This window comes from Podarcis cretensis (genome assembly GCF_951804945.1).
Source record: "Podarcis cretensis genome assembly, chromosome: 5".
Taxonomy (NCBI): Eukaryota; Metazoa; Chordata; class Lepidosauria; order Squamata; family Lacertidae; genus Podarcis; species Podarcis cretensis.
In genome coordinates this window covers 47618269-47636094 of record NC_137174.1, presented here as the reverse complement: position 1 = coordinate 47636094, position 17826 = coordinate 47618269, and the positions used below count along the sequence as shown (strand labels likewise).

The following is a 17826-nucleotide window of genomic DNA, read 5'->3' as shown; positions in this document are numbered from 1 at the left end:
TGTATATTTTAAATATTTTATGCAGCGTTTCTCCTCCAGAAAATCTGCATGGGTTTTCATCATCACTGTGGCATAATATGTATGGCTTCCTGAATTGCTTTGGTTCCACGGAGGTATCTATGGGTTCTGTTTTTTAAGTATGCTTCTTCAATGGAAGGGAACACACAAAAGTTTCCTTCTTTTTGGCTGATGATCTAATCTAATCTAATGGGTATACTGTGCATAAAATGTATAGCTGCAGTACAGACCAAATTCCATGATGCACTCACTCATTCTTAGAGCAGAAAAAGATTTTATCACTTTGGGACAGCTTCTCCCTACATCATTCTTGATCGTAGGAGATAGTAGTAAATCATTCAGTGAGAGCAAATGTATATTTCACAAGCAAGCACCCTAAGGGTGGGGATGGAGAGTCAGAAATGAGCAAACACATGAAGACTTCATAAAACTTGGGAGGAAGATTTCCTACCTACATGGGCTTCATAATAATAAAATATTAATGCAGAGTACAAGAAAACAGGCGAAACACACACATTTGGTATTTGGTCATTTAAACTTGCCCATATTGTTTTGTTCATTGTGTTTATTATAAGGGTGTATTATCAGGACCTATTTGCATTTCATGATTTTATAATTTCACTTAGATTTGCACTTAGAAATGGGTTCTAGGTCCTCAAACACAACTTTGTTTGCCAGTTTAAATAAATCAGTTAATTGTGCAATACTGATGGATTGATGTGAAACCAATGTTTCTGCTTTGAGCACAGCACCCACACAGACGGCTGCATTGCCTTTAACAGCTAATGTCACTTTGGCACAGCGAAGGGCGAAATGAAAAATCTTATCAAAGGAAGAACAACAAAATGACTCCTTTTCAAGTTCTGGTGAGAGAAATGCTCATGTTGGTTGGATTTCCGACTTCTCTGGGAACTGGATAATTGGTTTCTGGCAATATGTAATGTGCACTGAACTGTGGATTCATTTAACTGTATTTTGAATGTCTCCTTTGGCTCCTTTTCCTACAGATTGCTTCATAGGATCAGTGCAGTAGAGGATCTTTTGATGCTGCCTCTTTCATCAGGTTGTGATTTCAAAATCGTTAGAATTTTAGACTGAGAATAGTCTTACTCAGATCCTCAGACTTCTTGAAACACAGGGAGTCTTTGCAGTGGTTGAAAGGCTATTGTGGTTAACAAGACTGTTTGAGTGGCCTGGCTTCTGTGCTAGTGCTAAACAGTAGTGCTAGCCACTTGAAGGCATCCTAAAACAATCCTAGGTACTTTATACCATGGCTAAGTAGAGATCTGTTCTAAACCCATTTATGATGTCTGGAAGCATTTCTCTCTGCAGAATGGTCATAAGCTGGAGAAATGTATGGAGATGCTTGCTTACAAATGTTATCAGCCTGCAAGACCTATCCCGTTCATTTATCTGGCAGGAATTGTAAAAGTCTGGGTGGAGGGATATCACTAATTTCAATTGAAGCATCAGATCTGTGGGCATATCTTTCTACGTGCATGAAAATGCTGTGTCCATTGAAATTAACAGGGCAGCTCACAGGAGAAATACCTCTATCAGAAAAACACAGATCTCGGATATGATGACTGCATGATCGTATCTTTATTTCTTTGGTTCACAGTGGCATTTCCCCCCACATCTATTTTTTTGTATAGCAGGCCAAGTTGTCTCTTAGAAATACTGGCTGGGGAAAAACATGATTATATGTGATTTGCGCTCATGAAAGCTGGTCAATTCAAAATAGTGCTTGTTAAGTGAATAATGTTCAGAAAACTGATTATCTTGATTTTGATAATTTGCTCATTTGTTAGCGGTTTGTCAATATTCATAATTTTTGTAGTCTAGTTTTTCCATATATATTCTAGTCTCTTAAATTTCCTTTCCCTTTCTTTTCTCCTCCTTATGAAAGACATGTCTCTGTTTTTAGGAAGCCTGTAAGAAACCCTTTTTAATTCAATTGACACACAATTACTTAAAGTTGCTCAGTATTCTCCAAATTTGTGGATGTATTATTTTAATCTAAGCCTAGAGAACATTGCCGGTGGCAAACCTATTCACAGTGGAATTTGTTATATGGCATTTATAATAAGCAAAACTGATGCCATTGCTTATATACATGGGAAATGGTAAATGATAATGTCTTGAAATGTTCTCAAGACAACTTCCTCAACACATTTCACTTGTCACAATATGCATTCCTTTTAGACAATACAGGAAGTGTGCAACTCCTGCCAACTCACTTTGGAAACACCTTGCGGGGCTTTGTGTGGGGGTTTTTTAAGTGTGCTACTGTCACATCAGTGCATTCAGTGTCCCCTTGCAAGCTGTAGACAATGACTTGAAGTAGGAGACAGGAAGGAGGTGCTAAACATGATATTGCATTGAAAGTCAACACAGCAATGTCCTGGTCCATTGGTAATGAGAAAATATGTAATAACTTGGCCTTGGGGAAATTCACAACAGAACTGGCTTGAGGCTTTAACTTTTAGGCTAAGCCACATAACATACTGTCAGCCATTCTCTTGGTAGGCTCCATCATTAAGACATGTATAGCGGCAGCAGTCGTTTTGTAAAAACAAGGCTGTGCATTTGCCACTCTAGAATTTCACATAGTGATAGTTAACTTCTTTTAAATCAGTACCATCATGTTTGGAAATCGTTGACATTGAGAGAAGTCTTACACTGGGTTTATGTGCTTCACAGCATGATCTGGTGCATGTTTACTCAGATGTAAGCCCCACTGTGTTCAGCTGGGTATACTCCCAACTAAATATGCACAGCATTACAGCCTTAAAGTTTGATATTTTGCACAATATGAAGTGCGGCGTCGATTCCTTGTATAAAGCTGGAACAAATCATTGTAAAATGTTTTTTGTTGTTAAGTCATGGAAAAGTTACTAAAATTTAGTTTCAAAAACAGTTAAGTGTGTTGTGATGTAATCCTAGAAATTGTAGATGTACCCTGATATTGTACAGAGGTACTTAGTGAATGTGTCATTCACGTAACTGTGGCATAAGCTTTTGTGTGTCATATCTGTTTTTGTCCATTTGTAAGCCATTGGCTGAGTTGCTGTGGTATCACAGATGTAAGAAACTGTCAACACAGTGTTGACAAGCAATGTTCTTTCTCAAAGAAAGAGATCCGTTTGGGAGAAAGCATACAGAGGCTAGGGACAGGAGCAAGTAGGGAAGCTTTAGAACTGGAAAGTGCACAAAGTACTTACCGTTTTCTCTCTCTCTCTCTCTCTCTCTCTCTCTCTCTCTAAGACTCACTTTTTTCCTCCTAAAAAGTAAGGGGAAATGTGTGTGCGTCTTATGGAGCGAATGCAGGCTGCACAGCTATCCCAGAAGCCAGAACAGTGAGAGGGATCGCTGCTTTCACTGCGCAGTGATCCCTCTCGCTGTTCTGGCTTCTGGGATTCAGAATATTTTTTTCTTGTTTTCCTCCTCCAAAAACTAGGTGCGTCTTATGGTCTGGTGCGTCTTATAGAGCGAAAAATTCGGTAAGCCATAAGAATCAATTGGAAATTTTCTCCCTTCTACAATGGCTACATTGAACTCTCCTGCTGCCCCTGGTGGTGTGTAAAAGGTATAGCAGGTGGGAAAAATCATTATTAACAATTCAGTTGCCTGGCCACTGGTAATCTATTCACCCACATGGAGGATACGAAAATGAGCTTTCATATACTAAATACTTTACACTTTCCTTTATGCCCAAACATATGCTGCCAGCATGTAATAGCTCCCTTTTCTTCAAAATAAGTGGATAAAATTCATAACTGCAAGAGAGAGGGTTCTGTTGCTATGAAGTGTAAATAGAGATTCTCTGAAGGCAGGCTAGTGACAGGTTAAGTCATTCTTTTCTATTTCAATTAGGCTTCACCTTTGACAATGATCTATTGGTTCTGACAAGCTGCCATAAGATTACTCTTCCTCACTGCAGATCTTGGTGGGAGCAAGGTATGGTAGGAAATACGTATCCAGATGAGGCTGAAATGTGATCAGAAATATGAATGCTGCTTACAATGGAGAGTACTGACCTTTCTCAGTTCTTACATACTGCAGAGCTGTCTTGAGTAACCCATGATGTGTTGTGCTACAGTTAGACTGGATGAAATGGAATGGCCAGATACTAAATTGAAAAATTAAATACTTGTAAGGCTCAATTGACAGCAATAAAAAACCAGGCCTTTAGCATCAGCAACAGAGTCCTATGGAGTGTTCTGCCAAGAGATTCAGCAGGCGCCTTCTGTTTCAACTGTAAACACATGCTGAAAATGTCTATGTGCCAGGCGTATGCAGGCACATAGTTAATGGTTTCTAATTTTAATTTTTTACTTAAAAAATACTTAGAGATTATAAACTTTGATTTTTATGCTATAGCGACATATTAATATTTCTATTAATGTAGAAATGTTGAGAACAGCAAAATGCATAGCATGTTACTGAACTTAATGGAACCTGGTGACAGCACTCACTTAAACCTTACAAATGAAACTCTGGTTCCCATTGTATTGAGATAATGAGAGCTGTAAGAATACTTGCATTCGGTACCCTTAGTAGGAATGATAAATGTCAGCTTTCATTTTAGAGGCCTCAGAGTGCATGGTGGAGAAGTGTAAATCGTCCCCCCAAAATTGGATTAATACGTAGCTGAGAGAAAAAGTTTCTAAAAGATGGGGGGGGCATTACACTCTTTCACTGTGGCAGAGGTGAGTCTCAAGAGACTCTTTTTCTGACAGAGCTGTTAGACAGTAGAACGGACTTCCTCAGGAGGTGGAGAACTAAACTTATTAAAATAATAACCAGTTCTAAGTTGTTGTCTGGAACAAAAAAAGCAAGAGCGACTCAACTTTGGTTGATGAAATCCAAGCACTAGTGATGCGGAAAGAGCTGTTCTGGAAGAGCCGCCCCTCATGTTTCCTCTGAATTATTTCCTGCTACCAGCTTGTCTTCCATTCAGACCTCTCATTATCTCGTTATAGTCAAATTAATTGCAATGGGTGTTCTTAAATGTTGTTGTTCCTACTTTGCAAAACCACAAGCATCCTTCTTAAGGAACAATCTAAGCCATTCATGACAACATCCAACAGGCATTTATTTCATCTGTAGGGCTCATTTTATCCTTTGTTTTATCCTTTTCTTTTTTCTTTTCTTTTTTACAGAGCCTTCCAGACTCAGGAAGTAATTTGCCAGATCAGTGTTTTTTTGCTCTTGTTTTCATGGCTATGGCCCCCCGCCCACCTTTCCTCTCAGGCACTTCTTATCCCAAACATGAGACACGGGCACTAAACAAACTTGCTCTTGTTTGACTCACTTAGACTGGGTTCCCTGACCTGGAACTTGGCCAAGGCAGACTACATAATGTAAAGATATGAACCCGCGAGGCATAAAACCCAGGAAGTGAGCTACAAAGGTTTCCAAAAATATAGTGGGTATATCTTACTGCAGGACGCAGGTGGCGCTGTGGGTTAAAGCCTCAGCGCCTAGGGCTTGCCGATCGAAAGGTCGGCGGTTCGAATCCCTGCGGCGGGGTGCGCTCCCGCTGCTCGGTCCCAGCGCCTGCCAACCTAGCAGTTCGAAAGCACCTCCGGGTGCAAGTAGATAAATAGGGACCGCTTACCAGCGGGAAGGTAAACGGCGTTTCCCTGTGCGGCTCTGGCTCTGGCTCTGGCCAGAGCCGCTTCGTCACGCTGGCCACGTGACCCGGAAGTGTCTCCGGACAGCGCTGGCCCCTGGCCTCTTAAGTGAGATGGGCGCACAACCCCAGAGTCTGTCAAGACTGGCCCGTACGGGCAAGGGTACCTTTACCTTTACCTATATCTTACTAATTTGGCCTGCCTCCCATTCTCTCACACATGCTGTACAGCAGTCAGTGCCCAAAGCCCCAGGCCAATGTATGCTGCGATCCACACCCAGAGCTGCGGCTCAAAACAAGAACGTGTAAACTAACAGAGCTGTGTCCCCATTCAAACATCCTTTTTATTTTCGTTCGTTTCCTTCTAAGACCAAGTTGAGCACCACAAAATGCCCATTTTCGATTGCTTTTCTCCTGCGCTTGGCAGAACCGTTCAAATGCACACCTCCTCTCCACCCTCAGTAAGACAGCAATTGAGATGCTGCCTTTTCCAGTTAAGGAATCAATCCATTAATTATTCCTGTGTCCGGATAGCTTGATACACATGTCATTCACTTCACTGGAATGCATTGTTCTGAGGCTGGAATTGTACGCTTGGTATGCTTGCTTCAGTTCCATAAAAGACTTTTGCTAAACAATAACTCCCCATGTGCAAGATTTAGAAATACCATGAAACTGCATTTTTTCCTGCATAGCTGATAGTCTGAATTCTTCTTTGTACATCACAGCCATGAAAGGGCTGCGTAAGTAGAAAGGGTGGTGACTTGTGCTGGCTTCCCCTTGTTTAGGGGTAACAGTCAGACCAAGTATCCCCCAAGCTGTGTACCTGCTCCTTCAGGGGGAGTGTAAATCCCACAAAGAACAGGCAATCTCCAATTCATCTGCTCTAGGGAACCACCCACTAATAGTGCTTAAGTCTTATCTAGTTTGAGCTTCATTATATTGAACGTGATCCAGTCCATTACCGAAGCAAAACAATGATCCAGCTCTTTCACTTCCTGGGATAGAAGTTAAAACTTTTCTCTGATTCTCTTTCCTCTCTAAATGGCCTTGGCCCAGTATACCTGAAGGAGGGTCTCCACCCCCATCGTTCAGCCCAGACACTGAGGTCCCACTCCAAGGGCCTTCTGGCGGTTCCCTCACTGTGAGAAGTGAAGCTACAGGGAACCAGGCAGAAGGCCTTCTCGGTGGTGGTGCCCGTTCTGTGGAATGCCCTCCAGTCAGATGTCAAGGAAATAAACAACTATCTGACTTTTACAAGACACCTGAAGGCAGCCCTGTTCAGGGAAGTTTTTAATGTTTGATGTCGCTTTTTTTATTAATATTCTGTTGGGAGCTGCCCAGAGTGGCTGGGGAAACCCAGCCAGATGGGCGGGGTATAAATAATAAATTATTACTATTATATTATTTTATTACCTTTGATGATTGCTTCCCTGTTCGGTTGTGCTTTTATTTTGCAGGTATGAATTGACTGTTTTAAGACAAAAATGAAGAAAACAACATAGCAATCTTGTCCCGATATTTTCTTACATTTGTGACCTGTCTTGTGCCCTACTTTGTAGCAGAAGGAATGTTATCTCTAAATGAAAGAAGTGTGTTACGTTATATTTTAGATTACATAATTATAATACCATTAGGAAAGATGGTACTGTTCTGTTACCGTCTGACACCTAGCACAATGCAGTCTAATCTTTGACTGACTCTTCTTTGGAATAAATGTGCATATGATTTTTACTGTTCAAAATAGTTGCTTTCAATGAAATGCCCTAACCTGTAAATGATAACCATAGTTCCTTTAGTAAAGGCAGTCACATACATTCTTACATATTTAATCCAGTAGAGTGCAGCAGAGATCAGGGAATCGTAATACGGAATACTTAATTATATCAAGGAATAGTGATTGTTGTGGGGAACAGAAACAAGCTCAGTAGTTATTTTCATCTAAAAGTGTGCTTAATGATATGGCAGCCCCAATATTACAATTTAGCAGAATAGCAGCAGTGTTGTGGCTTTTTGTGGAAAAATTACTATTTAAAATTTTAATAATATGCATAGGGCAATTTGCATTTGGAAAAATTTAGTTTGCATCAGAAAAATTGCTGGTGCCCTAGAATAATTAACTTAACTTGTTTGTTTTTCTTTGTATTTAGTAAACAAAGCTAAAATGTTTGAAACTGCCAATTTTGCCTAATATTGTGTTTGCAGTTGGAAACCATTCATTGATATTAAAGAACTTATGAAATCGAGAGGGAAATAGTTTGAAAAATATAGCAGTAGAAAATGTTCTGCCCCCTATCACTGATAAAATATTTTCTTGAAAATTCTGCTTTTGTGTTTAACTGTCTTGAAAGGTAAAAATCCTATTGCTCTGCCAAGAGAAAGCAGAGACTACTTTTTCTTAAAACTGTGGAAATAATTCAGAATGAAATGATCTGATTAAAGTAGTTTAATGTGAACTGATGGATTATTGGAGAACATTTGGTTTTCCATGAGACCTCAGTAACATCCTGTCAAAATTCTGAGGATAGATATTAAAAACATAGATGATGAAGGCATTTGGCTCAAAAGTAGTCAACAAACAGTGGTTTCCTGATTCCAAATTGAAAAGCAAACTACTTAAAAAATCATCTGACCTAGGCTTGAAGAACCTATCTAGAACTTGAAATGTGTGTTACTTAGATCAGTTTACATATCTTACTGACAGAAGAAAGGAGGGCATGAAAAATTTATGGCAGGAAAGACTTGGCGTGTCAGAGTTTTGAAAGACACAGATCAACAAACTTGCTCGTACATGTTTGTGTGTTCTTTCCCCCTCTCAACTTCTGGTGAATTGTTGCTCCAGAGACTGATTTTACAGATTTAAACCTTTTCAATAAGCTATGACAAGGTAAGAGCCTAAGTGACCTCAGGTGAAAGAGACCGGTTACTGCTGGGAGATATATTTGTTCAATAAATCATCATTTCAACAGCCAGGTTGCTTTAACTTTGCCAGCCCTTACATCACCTGTTAAGAATGCTGCCTTGGTTGCGGAAAGTCATTTTTAGGAGAAATTCAAAATGCTGGGGCTGTCCTTTTCTTCCTGTCCATTTCAGCATACAGTGTATTATTTAAGGCCTGGAGTAAGATTGTTCTGAAGCCATAACAGGATGCAGAGAAGCTCATTTAGGAGTGCTACTAGGCAGCAGCACCTTAAAGCATTCCACCGTAAAGTCATTAGGGGACCACATTTCGCTTACAGTTTGCATTATGCTTCTCTCTGTGTGTCATTTGAGCTCTCTGTGTTTCTCTTAAACGAGAACCAACTGGGAGAAAGCCACATCATCGGGATGAAGAAAAAGAAAAAAATCTCCAATATTGCTTTGGAAATTTCACAATCAAAAGCACATTTTCGAAGCCCAGCCACTGACAGTGTGAACTAAAATAGGAAACATATGACATAGGGAACATGACAGCCGAAAAGAGAAAGTTGAACATTGTGACTATTTCATTATTTGTCTTCAAACAGTCTAGAGCGGCCTCCTCCAATAGAAGGCCCTTCAGATGATGTGGATTACAACTCCCACCAACCCCAGCCAGCATGGCCACGAACAACCTGAGTTCAAATCCTCACTCAGCCTGTGTAGTCAGCTGATGGGAACTAAAATGCAAAACAGCTGAGGGCACCAGGTTGGGGAAGGCAGCTGCAGTCTGTCTGTCTGTCTGTCTGTCTCATACACACACACACACACACACTTCAGAAAACTGTCCTAGCACTGCTAATAACTTTTTTAAAAATATTATTTTGCTAATACATAAATCTAGTCACTAACTAAAGACTGTGCCTCCAGCTTTTTGCCAATGCATGCTTGTACACGAGGAGCCACGTCTTGAGTAAGAGCTGAGCTAATGCTCTCACTGTCTGCTGCAGCAGGAGGAGGACTGGGAAATCTTCCTTCCAATGGTTGACATATGTCCTCTTTTCCCAGGACGCATCCTCTTTTTCATGGGTAAGTAAAGTGAGAGTAGCCATAGCGATCCATAGTTAAAAGTAGAAGTCGGCAAATGTGTCCTCTTTTTTGCTCTTTAAAATATGGCGACCCTATTAGCTGAACAAAGCTGGCTTTAAACAGGGGAGAAGTCAGATCTGCACTCACCTGATGTCAGCCACAGAGTACAGTGGTACGTCGGGTTAAGAACTTAATTCATTCTGGAGGTCCATTCTTAACCTGACGTACCATTTTAGCTAATGGGGCCTCCCGCTGCTGCCACACGATTTCTATTCTCATCCTGAAGCAAAGTTCTTATCCTGAGATACTGTTTCTGGGTTAGCGGAGTCTGTAACCTGAAGTGTCTGTAACCCGAAGTACCACTGTACTGGCATTAACCAAACGACAGAGGCAGAATTAGGGGCATGTGACCAGTTTGATCACACTTGGTGCAGAGCCTCAGGGGTGCTGCAGCAGTCCACAACTATTATGTAGAATGGAGTACGAGAGGAGGGGGTGCCGATTTTTGGCGTCACATGGGGTGCTGCTGAAATTTGAGACCCTAAGGTTTGGCACTGAAGACTTAGATCAGGGATGGAAAACCTCACTCCCTTCATGCTTCTCTGTGTGGTCCTTGGAGTCCTCCCCAGGCTTTACCCCACACTGGTCCTGCTTTGCACCCTCGTATTTTTGTCTGGCTGGAATCAGTCCTTTGAGTATAGACAGTAGACTACATTGGGTTTGATTGATAAATGGCTTGAGCTGTTATAAAACAGATTCCTGGGTTCTTTATACTCTAAAGGCATCAGATTCATTACGTCAGAGTGTAGCTGTACAGAGCAACAAGATAAAAACTAAAAATGCATAAGGATCATAGACAACATAAAATGGCAACTCATTCTACTTTCTGGTGCAAAAGAAGAGAGAGGAGGAGGTTACCCCTAAGTTAGTGGTGGGACCACACATTGAAGGGATCACTTTGAGAGTTAATATGAGCACATAGATAAATGGTTTTGTTAGCTGAGAAAGACAGTACGCGTGGAAGTGGTATCAAAATACAAGGCTGTGCTAGTATTTATACAGCTGTAATATAAACAGCCCCCTGCCCTTATGTTCCAGGTCAAGTAACTTTTTGGGTCATGTCCTTATCTTTTAAATATCTGTTTTGGCATAAAATAATCTCCCCTAAAAATCTTAAAATGACACAAGATGGCAGTGTTTCAGAGCATTGCTTGAGTAGGATGCTACATAACTATAGGGGTTTTTTAGATGTCCATCGCAAAAAATCCTCTCTGTTCAAGTGACCTGGGATACAGCTTAGCTTGATCATGGACGTTTGTCTAAACAGAACATTTCACCAGTGTATGCCACATAATTGAGACTTATGGGCACCAGCAGGGTGTGATTGTGACAGGCTGTAGCCCATTCTGGTCAAATGGCCCCAGGTTGTTTAGGTGCCCTACAGCAGCTTCCCCTGAATCTGTGCTCCTCCAAATGTTGGACTGATGATATCAGTTGTAGTCCAACAACAATATAGAGTGCACTAGGTTGGGGTAGACTGACCTAGAGACATAAATATGCAAACATGCTAGTATTTATGTTCCTGTATTTGTAAACTGAATCCCAAGGAATGAAAATCTCTTCAGGAAATTAGTAGTTCCACCAAGGGACTCTGCAACAGTTGATCTGAGAAAGATGTGCTTAATTGCCTCACTGTCCCTGCCTGCTATAGGCCACCCTTGTGATGTCCATGCATACGACTGAAAGTCATTAAGTGCATGATTTTTCCATTCATCATTAACTTGTAACTGAACAGCATTGAATGTTTTTTTTTAAAGAAAACCGAAAACCTTTTATTCCCGTCTCATATGTATTGCCATCAGTTCGTTTTATTTGCTACTTTCTTTACAGCACTTTGCAGCATATGTTACCCAAAGGCATCAGAGCAAGTTATAACAGTTAATGTAGATCATAAAACATGAAATATACTATCTAAACTTGCCCAATGATTTATTCTTGGCCACTAAATGCCATCTAAAAGAAAATTATTGTATGCAATTTCTGCTTGGGCCACAAGTTTGTACTTTTTTCAGTCTTTGGGGAAAGGCTATTCTTCACTTGTGGAACAGCTATTAAGAAACCTCGCTATAAACCTTTCTTCTATATACAGATATTTTCATGTGTGGGGAAGGGAAGCTATGTTCTCTCCCCCCCCTTTCTTTTCTTTTACCTCTGAGGATTCCCTGATAGTGTAGTGTCCATGCAAATAAATTTGCTGGGAAATTTAAAATCTCAACACATACACCCAGTCTGTTTGCAATCCCATTTCAAAATGTGGCTCTGTAAATATCATGAGCATCTATTTATTAGCATTTGTAATATTGCACAAGATCAGAAACACAATTCCCCTCCCCTCTCTCGCACTCAATACCAGTACAGTTTTTGTCTATGTTTAATATTTTCTCTCACTTATATATATATATATATATTTAAAAGGTTAATCAAAAAAAATCTTAAGGTTGTCTACTAATTCCCTCTCCGCTTGTCAGAATGTGCATCTTACAGTACAAGACTCCCGCTATTTCACAAAGATTATTTCACATCTTTCAAAAACATTTCCATTGCTCATCTGCTTAATTTGCCATTTTGGTATACATTTAACCTAATTTCAAAGTAGAAAAATCATTTGTCCTAGTCATTGAATGAGGATGGGAAAATCACACTGTTTGTAGTGGAACGAGAAACAGTACAAATAATGGCTATGTGAGTTTTGGGGCTTCCCGAGAAGCAGTTCCACATCATAATGTGCCATGGAAATGCCCACACAGACCTTAGCAGCCATTGTAGTCTTCTGGCTCAGATCATTTAGATCTTTTAGGGGGAGATCCAGAACCTTGAATTGGGCTCAAGAACAGACAACAGAGTTTGTAAAATATTGTTCCATGCCACCCCAAGCTCTGAGTGCTTCCAGGCACTTACTCAGGGTTCACATTTCCTGTGGGAAATGAGGAACAGAAGAGACTGTGGTGTCTTTAGGATATATGGTTTACACATATCTACAACTTGATCCTACGATGGAGGGCTTCACGGCATTAACACTCCAAGAAGGTCGTGCTTATCCCATAGGTGCAGCCTTGGATTCAAACACTGCTCTCAAATGTTGTTCTCTCTCTCTCTCTCTCTCTCTCTCTCTCTCTCTCTCTCTCTCTCTCTTCAAGAGTAGCCCTGAAAAGTATGTTAAAGGAGTGCAATTTGGAGGTGGCCAACTCTAGGAAGTTCATAGGGGGTACACCAGCTGAAGTTGTGTTCATTATCAAATCGTGTTTAATAGTATGCTTATTAACGAATAATGTTTATTAGTGCACAGCATGGGGAAAGCTATAGTTACTACCCCCACAAAAACATATTGGCCACAGGTGGCAGCCATATTCTTACCTCACCTCCACTGTCCCAGTGCTTTAACTTCCAAGGCATTTCAAAGAAATCCAAGATGGTGGCTGGAAGCCACTTAGCTGCAGAACACTGGAAATTTGTTTTAAAGGTATCAGACGCTGGAAGAGGTGCATATGGAAGGAAGTCTACAAAACAGCACTTTGCTGTGAATCCCCTTAACCCTTGATCATGCCCTGTCACCATCCTTACATTCTAGGATCTGGCTTTGGCATTTGCCTTACCGTTGAATCAGCTGTTCAAACATATCCTGTCCATTCACAGTTTGTCAACATGGCTTTGTATCTTTCAGGAGAAAGTGCTTCAAATCATTTTGTATTAATTGGGCATTCCCCAACTCCCCAAAGGTACTTTTCCCTTTTCCCTTTTTTTCTTTTATTGTTATTGAACAAAATCTAGGAATGCTTTCAAACTGTAGCTGTTTTCTATTTTAAAACATTTTTAGCCATTCCCCCACGTAATACAAAATAGAAGAGGTATTTATGAATGATGGCTGCAGCATGAACCAAAAAATTATTCTCTATTAAGACTTGTTATCGCCAGTCCTGGTCAAATGCCAAACTAAGCATTGCGGCCAGTGACAGTTTAAAGATCTTATATACCTTGGGGGTGGAGGGAGAGCTAAAGAAAGAGTTGACTTATGCTATTAGAAATTGTAGAGTCCCAGGAGCATACAGACTTCCTTTCTCGGCCTGGTGTCCTCAGACTCTGTAGCCTCTACATGACATCATTCCAGTATACAATCCGACTTTGTCCTTCCAGAACTCCCAACCCACCTGGCGTGGTGTAATATTTGTTGTTGCTCATTTTATGAACTACTACAGCTAGGACCCAACAAATCCTTAATTATAGTGCAAACTGCTTCTCTGCTACAATGCTTCCTGCCTTTCTCCCCTGGGAATTTGTAGTATTTTCATTGAGGCCAAAACTTGTGTGCAACAGATTTCTTTCCCTGTAGAGATCGCAAAGCTGTTTATGATGATAATAAGAAAATAATTCTAATATCTCTTGCTGAGGCACGGGAAGGGAATGCAGTTATGTATGTGTAAATTCTTTTAATACATGCAGTCAGCTGACAACTCAAGTGCCCCTAGTTACATACAAGCTGCCTTTTCTCTAATTCACCCCCACGTGTCTTGGGTCTATGTATAAGTGACATAACCACACATGAATGGCTGCAGTTTAGTAGTGGAGCATTGCATAGAAAAGGTTCAACTTTCAACAATAGGAACATAGGAATCTGCCTTATACAGGGTCAAACTATTGATCCATCTACATCTAGATCTAGAGTGGCTGGGGAAACCCAGCCAGATGGGCAGGGTATAAATAATAAATCATAAATCATCATCATCACCATCATCATCATCATCATCATCACGTACAGGCAGCAGCTCTCCAGGGTTTCAGGCGGGGGACCCTCCAAGCCCTATCTGGAAATGCTCTACCTGGGACTTCCTGTACCCAGAACTGATGCTGTACCAGTGAACTATGGCCCTCTGTTGGCATCTCCATGGAGAGATTGGATAATCCCCAGTCTGAAAGCCTGGATACTTGGTGCCACTCAGGGTGGATGCAACAGAGCAAGATGGACCAGTCTGAAATAAGGAACCTGTGACCCTCCAAAGGTTTCTGGACTCCAACTTTCATCAGCCATGGCCAGTTGACAGGGATGTTGGTAGCTGTAGTCCAACAACATCTGGAGGAACATAGGGTTTTTTTTATCTTTGAATTAAATGATTCTTGTAACACTTCAGTAGTGACTATTTAGAATCAGATGCTTATAGGCTTCCCTTAGGCATCTAGTTGGCTGCTTTAAGAACAGGTTGATGAACTAGATGAGCAAGCAGGGCTCTTCATACATTCTTTTCACCCTACCCCAATTATGTGTGCACACAATAATGCGTAATTGATAGGGGTAGATTCATTTTATGGCTTGCTAATAGTTTTGTTATTATGGCATGATACTATATGTGTCCTGACCATAGCTGTCAATGTTTCACTTTTTTTAAGGGAAATTCCCTTATTCCAAATAGGATTCCTCACAAGAAAAGGGAAAAGTTGACAGCTATGGTCCCAACCCCTTGGCCTACCTAGCGGCAAGTTAGTATGTGAAGTCCCCAGTCCAAACTGAAGCACAATCTAGCAGAGATCCTGGGGCATCCAAGCTGAGGTCCATAAATATGGGCAGTTGAGTAGACCCAGCACCTCAGCTCTGCTGTCCTTTTGTACTCTGCATGTTGACTGCAGCATATGGGCTTGATGAGGCATATGACCCTCACCTGTTCCAAGCCCACTCCAGCTGAGGAATCACACCCCAGAGCTAGCGAGATCCACCTGGCCAGCTAGGGAACTAGGCTGTGGGCCCTTGCCTGCCTCAGCCTCCTGAAGCACCCCGACTGCTGCTCACTATGCCTCAGAGCCTGCTGTGTTCGTGGACAGGGGCCCCTCTGGCTCTGGTGGTGGGTCCTGCTGCTTTCTGTGTACTGACCCTCATCTACATGTCATCTTCCGTCACTCCGTGAGTACTTCCTACACCAACCTCTCCTTCTCCACCCCCAGCTTGCCCTGGTGTGTCCCAGTTCCAGCTACAGCCCTCACCAGGATCTTCTTTCTCCTCCCTGTAGCCCTGCCAGTTCATGACAATATGTGAAATAGATCCCTGAATTGCATTATTATTACTACTACTACTATTATTACTATCAATATTACTATTAATTTATTTGTGATATTTTGAATTGTTATTACAGCTATGTGATTTTTGGCATACATTTTGCCATTAGCATGTAGCGTAAACCACCCTGAGTACAGTATTCTCAAAAGACAGGACACAAGTTTAAAAGAAATAAAATGAGGATTTTTTGACTTTGAAGTGCCACAAGGCTCATTGTAATTTCTTTAGAAGAAAAGCTTTCTCTGTTTAAAGGCTGCTACAGGTTTTTGTTTCTAATAGAGAGAAATGGACTAGAACTCAACATTCCTGGGGCGTTTGCTAAAAGAATGAAACAACAAACACTTTTTAATCTCAAGGGGGTGAAACCACCAAAATAACAAAAACAAGTACTGAACCCCACACATTTGATACTTGTTCTCTTCTTTCCATGCTATTTGACTCTCCTAGCTTATTATGATCAGGTACAACTTTTTCGGACTGCTGCTTAATTCCTTATGATGTCCATTTTGATTTCTGTTAGGTCTATAACATAGTTCAGCTGACACTTCTGACTGGCACAACTCTAAGAAATCAACATTATTGTGGCTTGCACAGCTACCAGACACCATTTGATACCAAATATATATGCTAACAAAAGAACCATCCAGGCATGGGTAAATGCGTCTCCATGTTGCTCCTCATAGTGCTATCATAGTAACTTGGTTGGAGATGTCTGATGTCCGACTCTCCTCTATTTTATGCCTTTCTTTGTAGGTGCAAATCTGCCAGGGAAGCAAGATTTATGGTGTTCTTTGCTGTTGATTCGTGTTCTTTTAAGACAAGTAGCAGAAAAAAGTGAAGACAGAAATGAGTGGCAGAAAATGACTTTCATAAGAGACAAATGCAATTTGCTTACATAATAAAAACAAACTTAGAGCATGTGTATCCAAGTTATGACATTGTGTTTGGTTCACTTGAGAGGAGAACCTCTTTTCTGATACTTGGCAAAGTACATCAAGAGACATTTTGTTTTGCCCTGATGCTACTCACCTGAAATCTAGAATCTGAATCCAAAGCAAGTGGAAATGTTGTGAAACAAATGCATTTTTATGCGAACGTGGAATTTGCCATCATTGCCCGCTAGTAAATCTGTCTCCCTCTCCCTCGTTCTTTCTCTCCTTAGCTACTGTAATTTTTGTGTTATGCGCTCACTGCTATCCTTTCTCCATGACAGTCTTCCAAATTAAACTTTAGGATTCCAGGAAAAAATTCTAACAAATGTTTAAATCACTCAGAAGCCTGGGCTAATGTGTGGAAAAGAGAAGCATCCTTTGCAAAACTTACACCGTAGCACTGGCCATTTTAATCTCCATGTTACTTCTCAGGGATTTCATATGGCAAAATGATGTAAAGGAAGGTGAAGGCTTTAGGCTGCAATGAAGTAGGAATGAAGATACATTTGAGCAAAGGTGGTCATTTGAGTTAAACCAAAAGAGCACAGTGAAACTTGTACTTGGAAGAACATTTTGACATATTTTTCTTGCTGGGATCTGACAATCAAAACGGAACTTTTTATCTTGTCATTTGTTTTCTACCACAATCTCTAGCCAAACCATCGTTTGCCTTTTGCTGAATGGAAGTTGCAGTGACCTTGCTGCAGACTATTGACTGAGAAGCGGGGTGGCAGTGGCACTGAATTTTGGCATTACACAGGGTGCCACTGAAATTTGAAAGCACTGGTAACAGAACAGTTCTTCCCCAAAGTATTGCATTGGGTTCAGCAGGAGAGGGGAAGATGATGGCATATGTATTTATTGACTTGAAAAAGCTTGGTGCCATTCATTAAAGGTACAAAGTTGGTTCACAATTGAAATATACTTGGAGTCGAGAGTGGATTTCATGCTCTTTATTCAGCTCATAGTGGTGAGGAGGAATGCAAGTTCTCCCAGGATGTCTGCTTTATATCCATTATTTACACAATGGGCCCCACATGATTGGCTAATTCTGGGATTATCCTGTAGGCCAATCAGGTTGTGGATTCACTTCCACCTGGAGCTGGATAGGGTGGCTCCTGCGGACCAATCATACTGCTGCATTGTTCTAG

At 40.9% G+C, this 17826-nt stretch overlaps 1 long non-coding RNA gene across 3 annotated transcripts in view; it reads right to left on the bottom strand.

Annotated features, from left to right (window-relative positions):
- Nucleotides 1-15990: 15990 nt before the first annotated feature.
- LOC307216468 overlaps nucleotides 15991-17826 on the bottom strand; it is a 39583-nt gene continuing 37747 nt past the window's right edge. For all 3 annotated transcript variants that reach the window (XR_013839097.1, XR_013839098.1, XR_013839099.1), the window contains one exon: nucleotides 15991-16552. This is a non-coding gene — a long non-coding RNA (uncharacterized lncRNA). The remainder of the gene's footprint in view (nucleotides 16553-17826) is intronic.